The sequence below is a fragment of the Odontesthes bonariensis genome, chromosome 16, assembly GCF_027942865.1.
Source record: "Odontesthes bonariensis isolate fOdoBon6 chromosome 16, fOdoBon6.hap1, whole genome shotgun sequence".
Taxonomy (NCBI): domain Eukaryota; kingdom Metazoa; phylum Chordata; class Actinopteri; order Atheriniformes; family Atherinopsidae; genus Odontesthes; species Odontesthes bonariensis.
The window spans coordinates 36,212,088-36,223,283 of NC_134521.1; the positions used below are offsets into that span (position 1 = coordinate 36,212,088).

The 11,196-nt window shown below is 45.2% G+C and overlaps 1 long non-coding RNA gene across 1 annotated transcript; it reads right to left on the minus strand.

Moving 5' to 3' along the window:
- Positions 1-582: 582 nt before the first annotated feature.
- LOC142402036 (uncharacterized) lies at positions 583-10,279 on the minus strand. Its single transcript, XR_012773269.1, has 2 exons — positions 10,054-10,279; positions 583-1,049 (listed from the first exon to the last, which is right to left on the minus strand). It is a non-coding gene; the product is annotated as an uncharacterized LOC142402036 (long non-coding RNA).
- Between the last annotated feature and the right edge of the window lie 917 nt (positions 10,280-11,196).

Here is an 11,196-nt window from a genome sequence, read left to right on the forward strand (position 1 = left end):
ATAAAATGACTGCGTTAAAGGCACTGCACGTGCCCACGTCAGGTTCATATAGTGGGGCAACCCCCCCATGATCACATTTTAAAATTTAATGAAGAGTTGGTGATGAAATGGCCTATCTCATCAACATTTTCAGCTTCAGTAATTCCTCTTAGCGTATCTCCCAGTTTGAAAGTCTTTAGATTTCACAAGTGAGCATGCTGTGAAAGAATTCCACGAAGCATCCGGTGACGCCTTGAGGCCCTGAAGAACAGACGTTAGGTAAGCTTTTTGTTTTTCCTTTACCATCTCCTCCTTTATATGGAACAGCAGCTGGATTGGACCCACAGTTCTGACTAAATATGAGCTTAAAAACAGATGTGCAGTGAAGATATGAAGGAAAGACTCATTTTACCTTTAAGAGCATCTGATCTGTGTTTTTCTGCTTTAATGGGATCACCAAATTCTTCAAAGTTTAATCAAACTAAGCGTGACACACTTTTGTGCACGATCAGGCGCTTTCCTGAGAGTGTTATTTCTGGATCCTTCGTGCTGGTATGCATTTTATTACCTGTTGTGTGCAGTCGACAATAAAACTTCAGAGAGAACATTTTGTTCTTTATTGTGAGGTGGAAGGAAAAGAAAAGGGAACAGCATTCAAGCAGTTTCTGTGAAAAACAGACACGTTTGACCGTAAATTAAATATCATAGAATACAATACAAGTTAAATGGGAACATTACAGAAGTATGAACAATAAGAGTAAAAATCAGACGGGATCCAAACTGAGTCATACTCCCACTCCCAGCAGCACACATCCTCTTCCTCTTCTTGAATCATCCGGGGCAGGGCTGACCAGAGCAGTTCTTCAGCTGGCAGCTTTAGCATGTGTACACCAACATAAAGCTTGCCAGTGAAGAACTGCTGTGTGTCAGCCATTTGGGGCCATGGGTGAGGGAGCGCTGGGAGTCAGTCAGCAGGCGTGAGAGTTCCACAGAAGACAGACTGGAGTGACGCAGAGTCGCATTAAAACCGTGACTCCGTCTTCCTCCTTCAGATTTAGGTGTGCACATATCTGCAGAAAGAGAAGAAGAGATTGTTTAACTTCCCCTCTAAAGTCCCTGCTAAAGAAGCGTGGGCACGAGGTGGCCTGCAGCCAGTCGCACGCCGTGCTGTAGGTGGGTGCAGGCGAGCTGAAGTGTGCATGATCAGCTGTGAGTAAGTGGCTGAGATGAGATGTAAAAACGGCAGAAGATCACGGGTCAGATTACCGGCATCAGCCGCCGACGGACTGGCCTCATGGAAAATGATTCGAGTCAGTTACCGTGGTAACAAAGGATGAGGGAGAGCTGCTGAGGAGGAGTAGACGGTCTGTAAATAAAATCAGACATCTTGGAAACCTTTTAGGAGTTGAAAGAGCTATTTTTTGTGTGTGGGTTTTTTTGTCTCCTTGGTGTTGAGAGGATGTTTCTGCAGAAGGTCTGAAGCCAAACTTTATTCATCTTTAAAATGACCTGACTGAGCGTTTAGTCTCACGTGTTTGGTGACTGCTGAATGCTTCCGTGAAGGCTCCCCGCGCCTTCATTTAGTTTAGTTAGGGAAACAGATTCCGGGTTACAGTCATTCCTTCATCCATCTTTGTTCAATCACGTTGACACCCGCAGAGAACATGCAGCGACTGTGTCCACTTTGAACGCTGAAGGACTTCGGGTGAAATCTAAAACTGAAAGTCATTTTCATCCAAAGATGTGTGGAATTTAAAAGTGAAGGACAAACTTTCAGCCAAGCTTCCTCGCTTCTGCTTGCAGTCCGAGCAGAATTTACAGATCGTGTTTGAACGGGCGTGCAGGCAGACATTTACCAAAATGATCCCTCCAAACCAACCGCTGTGGTCGGACAGCTATTTTAGCTTTTTTCAGTGTACTCAGGATTTTTTGTCCCAGATATGGATTATTATGATATCTGCAGGCCACATTGGATGCCTGGAAAGACTAGGCCTTGCTTCTAAAAGGCATATATAGGACAGATTGTCCTGCCTTTTGAGAAATCAAGTTTCCTTTCGTTTTTAAAAATCTGTCATGGGGTTTTGTTTGATTGTTGATCAAGGAAGTATTCTCTGAATCTTTCCCGACACACACCTTAAAGTACAGATGTGGTTTGAAGCCGACATGAAGGTAAAAGTGAAGATAAAATAGTTAATTCCACTGAAAGTTTGACTAAATGAGCAGCTGAAGCCAAAGGCACAGAAAGCTGGAGCAGGTCTGTGCTCTTCTTGCCTTCAGAGAACCTAATCTTGTGTTGATCTTAAAACTCTGAGGACGATGAGCAACACGTGCTGGACATTCCTTCTGTTAGGAGAGCCAGAATAATTCCAGCTATTTCAGAGCCCTGCACACAGTTCTTACACGGGGTGTGTCCCAATCAACAGGACTTTATAAAACCATGTAGGGAGCAAATGTGTTAACCAACTTTTGTTGGCATCATCCTGAAAAGGAGCCATTTATATTCAGAAACAGACGAGAAAAACACTCGGTGTGACTAGAAACGCACTTCCTGACTAATCTATGGCAGTTTTATTCCTGAGGGGGTGAGTCAGCAGAGGCCCGACTGCTTGTGCCGACTTGTGCCCGACGCAAACTGAAAAATGAAATGAAAGCTGCCAGTGCTGTGCCACATTTACATTTGATCTTTGATTAAATCAAAGTTGTTTTTTCTGTTTTTCCCCATTCTGCAGTCAGAGCTGGACTCATTGGGAATTTACTGATCCCTGATCTGGGGTTTGACATTTTTGCTGCTTTACAATGCTGATTCAGCGTTAGGTTTGTGTGCTTTAAATTAAATATTCAGAGGCAGATTGAAACTTCTGAGCTGTTCTGAGATACATTTGTCTCCACTTTATGTGGCCCACTGCGACAATGTGTTGGTGTCCCATCCCACCGACCTCATTACAAGCTTTCACATCCAAAAGGTGTCCGCTTTTATTCTGAAAGATCACATACGTAACCCTCGTGCCAGCCTCCAGCTATACATCTGCATCTGGAGTGCAGCTGTTTCTGCTCACTTAGCATTTTAAATTGGCAGCAAGTTAAAGATGTGAAAACAGTCAACGACGGCAGCTCCTAAAGAGGTTGGCAGAGATCCTGGGATGACTTCACTTATAACACAACTGGGGAGTCTTATGGAAATGAAAGAGCAAAGTATAATAGTGTAATAGATAAACACAAAATCAGTCGTTTAAAATTAAACAAGTTAGTCCAAAGAAATTTTTACAAAATCAAATTTTTCAAAGTGGGACAAACATAACTCGATCATGTGTTTGAGAGCCACATGCATATGTTAAATCAAAGCGGCCCATCAGATCCTAGCCCAGGTTATGGCCTGGAAATAACAGGAGCAGTCAGGGGACAGTACAGAAGCCCATGGAAGCAACACGGCTACATCCTGACCAGTTACCCGTCACGAGGGTTGCAAAATTCCCGGAATTTTCAAAGACGGAAACTTTCCATGGGAATTTAAGGGAATAAACTGGGAATTTTCAAAATTGAAGGTTGGCTCTTCTAGGGAACTTAAATATAGTTGAGGAAAGTATATTTTAGCATAATCTTGACTAAAACAAACAGATGCCATTCCTCAATCACATGCACAGAGCACACTGCTTACTGCATGGCTACTGAGACCACACCCCCTACTGGCACTGTGCACGCCTCCATCACATGTACAGAAGATTTCTAGAAGACTGGAGCACACTTTTTATGGCGTGATCTTTGTGCCACCAGGTTGAGCGCGCAGTGACACTGATTTGAGGGCACAGATCTATCTGAAGGAACAATCATTTTAAGCGTGTGCGTATGAATCTCACACACGCTCGCTCATAGGTGCTCGGACACGCGCTCAACTCTGACAAACTGCTCGCTCGAACGGCTCACTCTGCTCGCGCTCGGCTCTATTTCTCTGCTCGCTCGCGGCTCTGTCTCTGCGCTCGCAACTCTGTTAGTTGTATGTAAATGAGCCACACCACCAGCCAATCACAGACTGGTAGTTTTCACAGACTGGTATTTGTGTGATAAATAATAAAAAAATAAAGAGGAAGAATTGTAATAATCATGTTAAAACTGGTGTAGTTGGGTGCTAGCTAGTTAGCCTACTGATTACTGTTGTAGGGTGTCACAAATATTTTAGAGAAAGAAACCTAACATCAACTTTTTTATTTGTTTCTCTTTATATTCTTTTATGTATTTTAATGCTTCTTCCACTCCCTGCTGCAATGCTTTTATTTTATGTAAAGCACTTTGAATTGTTTTGTACATGAAATGTGCTACAAATAAACTTGATTTGAGTTTGATTTGATCAAAATCTAAAACGGTAGAAAAATAAAACTACACCAGCTTAGGAAATTAAATGTTTGAAGTATTGAAGTGGTTGTTTTTACCTAGTAAGTTATGAACTATAGCAGCTGACCCACAGTGGGTTTTTTAAACTTTTAAACTTTAAACTGATCAATTGTGTTATTGGTTTAATCTGTAATGATTACTGGTTTTACAAAAAAATATAACATCTAGTTTAATTCCTTTAGGGTGATGGTAGAAGTTCAATTGAGTCTGCAGACTGCACTGATTGGCTGGTGGTGTGGCTCATTTACATAAAACTCACAGAGTTGCGAGCGCAGAGACAGAGCCGAGCGCGAGCAGAGTGAGCCGTTCGAGCGAGCAGTTTGTCAGAGTTGAGCGCGTGTCCGAGCACCTATGAGCGAGCGTGTGTGAGATTCATACGCATACGCTTAAAATGATTGTTCCTTCAGATAGATCTGTGCCCTCAAATCAGTGTCACTGCGCGCTCAACCTGGTGGCACAAAGATCACGCCATAACTTTTGAGCCTGAAGCACAAAGACTATTGAAGGCACACATTTGAGTCTGTGGACTTAACAAAGTGAAGTAAGTTTTGAGTTTATTGACTAAGCAAAAACGCAGAGGATTGCTTGAAGGAAGATTTGCATGTTTAATGGGACGTTTTGGAGGAAGAGTGGCATTTTTCATTTAACATTTTGAATGGGACTTTGTGGGGCATTTTTGAATGAGTGAGGTTAGGGGATGGGTAATATTGAACCCAACACTCCTGTTTTTGTTCATCCATGAAACAAGTAATTAGGACGTGTTCTACTCTACTTACAAATAAATCTGCTGAAAACATTTTGTATGGATGTTTTCTTATGACTTCTGTTTATATTTATGCTTGGATATAATATATTCCCAGTTAGTTCTCCTAAATTCCCATTAGTTCCCATTATTCCCATGTAAAGTTTCCAATATGGAATATATCCAAAATTCCCAAGCTTAACTTCCCATGGAAATTTACCGGAAACTTTCCGCCCCTTTGCAACCCTACCTGTCACAGAGACGGGCTCCATGCATGGAAGGCTACATCCTGACCAGTTACCCTTCACAGAGACGGGCTCCATGCATGGAAGGCTACATCCTGACCAGTTACCCGTCACAGAGACGGGCTCCATGCATGGAAGGCTACATCCTGACCAGTTACCCGTCACAGAGACGGGCTCCATGCATGGAAGGCTACATCCTGACCAGTTACCCTTCACAGAGACGGGCTCCATGCATGGAAGGCTACATCCTGACCAGTTACCCGTCACAGAGACGGGCTCCATGCATGGAAGGCTACATCCTGACCAGTTACCCGTCACAGAGACGGGCTCCATGCATGGAAGGCTACATCCTGACCAGTTACCCTTCACAGAGACGGGCTCCATGCATGGAAGGCTACATCCTGACCAGTTACCCGTCACAGAGACGGGCTCCATGCATGGAAGGCTACATCCTGACCAGTTACCCGTCACAGAGACGGGCTCCATGCATGGAAGGCTACATCCTGACCAGTTACCCGTCACAGAGACGGGCTCCATGCATGGAAGGCTACATCCTGACCAGTTACCTGTCACAGAGACGGGCTCCATGCTGCAGCAGCTGAAAGGCTCAAGACTTTCTCAATTGTTTTGGTCAACAGAAACAAAAATCCAACTGTAACAAACGGAGAGGTGTGATGGAGTCTGACATGCTGAGATCAACGAACAGATTCCCCTCGTGTGTGTGTCACACTGGGACAAAGACGGTAATCCAATCAAATGGCGTGGTTGAACTATAATTGTAGCTCCAGTTAACTGTGAAAATAAACTCACTGACTGAGATTTCTGGTCTTTCACAATTGTCTTTGTCAAAGGTTTGATTTAGCAGCTGACTCCACTCTGTTGATGTAGATGGTTCATCCGGTTACCTACGGAGAATCTTTGGAGCAGCCGCCATTTTGAAACAGCTTCCCATAAACAATGTGGCTAAATATGAATATTTATTCTATTCCTTTACAAATACTAAACTTCAGTATGCAAAAAGAAATGATCCTAAAAAAGGCACATTGGTTATTTTGCCTGGATGGAGGTTCATGAGAGCAGGGATTGTACAAATGCTGCAGCTGAACAACTGAATCTGCTCATGTAACTGCAGTTGTTGCATATCTTACTTTAGGAAAGTGTTGTGCGAGGAGTTTTACGGCTAACATATTTTTCATTTCAATGTTATCCTCATGTAACATGCTAACAATGATAATGAAGATATGTGGCAGCTATAATGTTTACCGTCTTAATTTAGTGTGGCTGTATGCAAACCATCACAGATTCATCCTGTTGACATCCAGGGTGCAGAAAATTTAACGGCCATCCATCAGTCCGAGCCCAACGGATCGGCAGACGGATGTGGGCAGACGGACGTGGGCATCCCTGAACACATGCCAGAGGCAGCCAGGCCCATCTGATGCGACCCTCTGCAGGGCACATTCGCTGACCTTTGTCCCTTCTCCATCTCGAGCACACACTCCAGATGCTCTCAGTCCCAGCTTCTCACCGGCTGACTGACGGTCAGTTGGTTTTCAGTCTTCAGCGTACCCACGTAGCATAATTCTATTTCCCAGCTGGTGTCGGGGGGACGTGTTGTCCCAGCAACACTGAAAGTGTCAGCTAAAGTTTCCCTAATAAAATGGAGTATTCTAAAACCCAACCGTCCTAACCCAAAACTTTAATGGGCAACGTGTAGAAGAGTGAAAGTAAGTAGAAAAACAGCAGTTCTGAGTTGAGTTTAATGTTTGGGGGTCCTGTGATGGTTCTCCACTCCATATGAGCTATACAAGCCCTGTAGAATGATGTTTTCCATGTTTACGAGGTTCCTCAGAAGGACATAGAGGGGCGCCCGGTGCCTCGACTAAAGGGGCCCTGGCCGAGCGTCGGGGTGTGACGGGAGGGAAAGAGAAGGCGTTGACATGCTCTGATCTGAATAAGAACACGGTGGAGGACGCAGAGTCTCAGTCCTCATGGCCACCCCTGGGACCAATGATAGTTGGAACTGTTGACTCACAGAACTTAGACACTGAATTAGTTATTTGTTCCATAACGGGACGCTCTCTCCACAAACAGTGACTCTGTGGTTTCACAAAGACATCCAGTGTGGAGCACCCAACTCCTTCCCTTCCCCTACTTTTTCTTTATCTGCGTCTTTCCCGACTCGTCCGTCCTCTCCCCCCTCTCCCCCCTCTCCCTCTCGGTCAGATCAGACTGTCCTGCATTCCTGACATTCCGGCTGCGTATGTTAGAAATTCCATCCGGCTGCTGTGGGCTCGCACAGTCTCCTTCACTCCTTCTTTTCCATCCCTCCATTCCTCACCCATCCCCTCTCTGTCTACATCTGGTCTGCCCTGGATGAAGCTTTACTATCAGGCTGACCCTCACCTTCGCCCCCACTCCCACTCCTCTTCCTTCCTTTCTGCCTCATCTGAGAAAGGGAGGTGGCCACAGCCATATGACAGGCAGTGGATGGCCTTGAGACAAGCTTTTATACATGAGGCAGCAGTGTAAAAAAAGATAACATACAGTCTAATAAAGAAAAGAATGAGCTGATCTGGGGGGGGAAACGTGCATTCTCTGCCACAGCGAGGCGGATAAGAGTTGAAAAGGGTAGCACGTGTGCGTCTGAGAGAAATCTAAAGGACGAGGTCTTATCAAAGATCGTCTTATCAAGTCTGAGCCAGGAGTCACGAGCAGAGCCCGAATTTGTTTGAAACGGTCACCAAAAGTAGATAAATTCAAGGCAAACTGGGATATATCTGGCTGAGGCAGCACATATCTATACCTCCACCCCGACCTTTTCGTATTCAGGCTTGTGTCATTGTGCAACATTAGTGCACGAGGCGACGGAGTAAAAACCACAGTTTCAGTGAAACTACACCAGAAAATATGTGAAAGGAGAGGCAGCGATTTTCACATTACAGCTGAAGCCGTGTCAATGGAAACGCGTGCTGAAGAAGAAGTGTTGAGCGCAGGTACATTCCTCTGCTGCGGGTGTGGCACTGTCGGAGAGCGTTTTCTGTCCCACAGTTTGGGACACAGACTGATCATTTTAGGCTGGGAACGGGGACAGAAACCAGCGAAAGGGCGGTGGCTCTCAGTGCCGAGAGCCTCTCCATCTTACTTTAACCCTGAGATCCCGACAAATAAGGGGTGCATGTTGTGTTGACGAATAGCTGAATGCCATTCTGAATTCAAGACGCTGCTGGGAAATGGTAATGCAGTGTAGGAGGCCCGTAAGCCTGTCCTCAGGCAGGCAGGCAGGGCAGTTTGGACTCAAATAACAGCTTTTTTTCTCTGCTTTCTCCTTTAAATGAACCTACATAACACTTTCCTTCTTGCCCCATCCTTCCTTGACATGGCATGCAATAGGAATGAAGGGTGGAACCCAGGTTGAGCAAGATGGCCTCACTTCTGCAAAAGAAAGCAGTGAAGCCGCACCGAGGAGGCTGCTCGTTTGGCCCGGACACCAAGAAAAGCGCACGTCGGCACAAGATGAGCTGCTTTCGAAGTGACATCCTGCCACTGCCATGTGATCCTCAATGACAGGCTGGATTATGTCACACTCTGGTTCGCAATGGCACAAATGCGGCTCGTGACACAGTCTATTGCGCATTCCTACCGGCACGCTGAACTCTAGCTGCACAATTATGTAAGACCATCTCCACCGATGTAACATACATAACAGTGAGCTTTAATCTCCAACCATTTATGCCTGGGGAACACTGCTCATACAGAAATGCACTTTGCTGTAAAAATACCTTTAACAAGTGTATCAGGCTGTTGAGCCTTGCACAGATAGAAGTGAGGAGATTTGAGGTCTGAACACTGGACAGGGAGGCCTGATCACTGCCTTCATAATGTTTTACTGCTTCTCACAAACATCCACATTAACTCGTCTTTTGCTTGAGGAATTTTCCATCTTTGCCATAAGACTGCATTTCTGAGACATGGCTCTGCCTCAGCCATCCTGATTTTCACCTCTCGCCTACTTGAGCTCAGGCTTTTCTTTGGCCTATCATGAACTCAGCAGAATTGAAGAGGCTTCGGGTGAAGACACTTCTTGACAAGTTGGACAAACACAAGCCTTGTCCTTTCAACTGCAACCTTTTACTCTGGCCTTTGAAATGATGAATGAAAGTCATTCTTTAGAGGCTTGAAAACACGATTCCTGGTTTTTATTACATACAAAAGTCTGAAAAGCAACATCTTTAAGTCATTAGCCATAAATGTGGCTCATCTGTTATCTTTAAGATGTCATTTTGACATTTAGCAACTCTTTGGCTGCCACAAGTCTTTTTTAAATAAATGTATGTTGTTAACAGCATATAAATGAACCTCTTGTCGGTTGTGCTGGGATGAGCAAATGTCACATTTCCACAGTGCCTGGAAGTCCTGTGAGCTGCCGGAGTCAGTGGGCCTGGACACACAGACAGGCCCTCAACCAGAACAACTACAACATCACAACTGAATCCTCGAGAATCTCAGAACCTGTTGTTATAAAACTCAAATACCACCTACAGAGGCCACTTTTACTTTAATAAAGTCGTGCAAAGGACCGTTTCCGAGTTGCCATTTCTACGCAAACTGGGTCATGGAGCCCCCACAGGCTAAATCCGGCTGCCAGGAACAAGCATTCCGCCAGCAGAAGCACACGGACAGTAAGTTAATACGCCCCACCTTGAGCACCGTTCGGCCCGCTGCTGCCTGCTCCGGCGCGTCGGCACGGTCCGGTTCAGCGGGCTCAGCCGGGCTGCCTCGCCCTCTGCTCGGCGGAGTCACGGCGCTCCGCAGGGTGTGTCTGGCCCCGGATTCCGGCTCCGCGCTGCGGCCAGCTTTGACAGCTTTGGTGCATCTGGAGGCTTTTTATCGCGGAGAAGGCAGCGCAGAACTTCAGCCCCTTTCACAGTCCTGCCTCCCTCTATATCTCACACATTCACACGCCCAACCCAGACGCACACCCGGCTTCTCAGGCCGATCAGCTGGCAGCGTAATGACGTAGCATCACGAGAAGCTCACGTTGGAATCAGTACAGATCTGACGCGCGCACGCAAGACAGCTGTTTGCGTGAGGCAGCAGATTGAGCAGTTTATGGAATAATGCCTGTAATCATCAGGAAGGAGCGCGTTGCGCGCAGGAAACACGCAGGTTGTGTTACTGGTGATATTACGCTCAGGAATACAGAACTTATGGAAGGGTTCGGTCAGACTGAGCTTTAGGAGGGCAGAACTACAACTACTAATGTTTCCAGTTACTACAAGGTTCAGCATTTTGAACAGGGCTGCAGTGATGTTCATATTATTCATCTATATGAGCATCAGTCAAATAAATGACACTAAGCAGCAGCAAACCTGCAATCTGTGAGAAATAAAATCCAACTATTGGAATAATCAAAAAGGTTTTTTTAACACGTTTCTAGTGTCTTTGCATTAAAAGAAATAACAAACCAATGATGTGTTAGAGCTCTTATTGTACTCAGTTCTCATTTCTTTCAGGGATGATGCCTATCAGAGGATGTTTGTCAGGCTGAATAGTCATTCTTTAGTTGCACCTGGATTGATCCGTTACTTTTACAGTACACACTTCAAGGCCCCACAAAAAAAACACCTCTTTAATAAAACTGTACTGATGATGAAAATTCAGTCAAAAATGCCCTTTGCTTAATGCATTGTGTCCCAGAGGCAGGCTTATTCTAGTAATATCAAACTGTTAGCACTCATGTTTGATCAGTAAATGTTGTGATTCTCAAACAGGTAGAAAAAGCCACAAAAGGAAACTACAAGCCTATAAGGCTACATGCTGCTGTTCCGGGCCGCTCACCAC